Source organism: Furipterus horrens, unplaced genomic scaffold (assembly GCF_987537825.1).
Source record: "Furipterus horrens unplaced genomic scaffold, mFurHor1.1.pri manual_scaffold_1, whole genome shotgun sequence".
In the NCBI taxonomy this organism is placed as follows: domain Eukaryota; kingdom Metazoa; phylum Chordata; class Mammalia; order Chiroptera; family Furipteridae; genus Furipterus; species Furipterus horrens.
This window is the reverse complement of record NW_028327171.1, coordinates 124,848,393-124,849,303: the sequence shown is the minus strand read 5'-3', so window position 1 is coordinate 124,849,303 and position 911 is coordinate 124,848,393.

The following is a 911-nucleotide window of genomic DNA, read 5'->3' as shown; positions in this document are numbered from 1 at the left end:
GCTGCCCTCAAGCCACCTTCTTGTGCTTCCTCTTGTTAACACTTGTTATTTCCTGACCCCTGTTTTGACTCTAATGGCTGTTGCACTGTAGATCAGGTTGAGAAGACAGGCATAAGTGCAGATCCACAACCATCAATTTAGTATCCCACTCTTACTTACAAGTGCAATCTTGATTATAAAGTGTTTTTTCTTTAACTAAGACAGAAAAACATGGTTTATAGTTCATTGCAGCTTAGTATATCTGTGTATTTTCATTGTGCATTCTTCCCCTCCCCCTTGTCTGGCTGGAATGTACAAACATCTACTGGGAAAGAACCTGTAATTGTCCAATGAACAGATACTACTGGTCAAAAAAAGGAAAATCAAATTTCTCCAATACTTGTATTATTGGTAAAAATGCAAACAACATTCCCTTCCTCACATAATGTCACATCTAAAAGTTATATTATGTTACTCTTTAATGTAGTTCTCCCTTTTCAAGACATTAGGTATGTTTCAACTTCCCCTGTTCAGAAGGAATGCTGTACTGGTAGCAAGAAAGATGAGCTATATAATCGGCTCTAAATGTTATGAATCCTGTGACTGTTGGTACATTGAAATGTTCTTCTGTCCTGCCCTTTTCTGACCTATGTTATAATGTCCCCTAGATTGGTTGACACTGGGCCTGAAACAGCTGCCCTTATGTTAGTTTGATCTTATGAAGTTAGTACTTGAGGTTTTAAATATTTAAAATCATAGGACAGTTTAAAAAAAGAGAGGACTGATCAAATGAGAGGTATGTGACCTCAATTTCTTCTATCTATTTGAAATTGACTTTGATTTCCTAAAGGAAGATAAAAAAGATTGAAACTAAAATAGAAAAGTATACTTTTGTTATTGCCAGATAATGTGTTTGAGCTACCTGACCTATC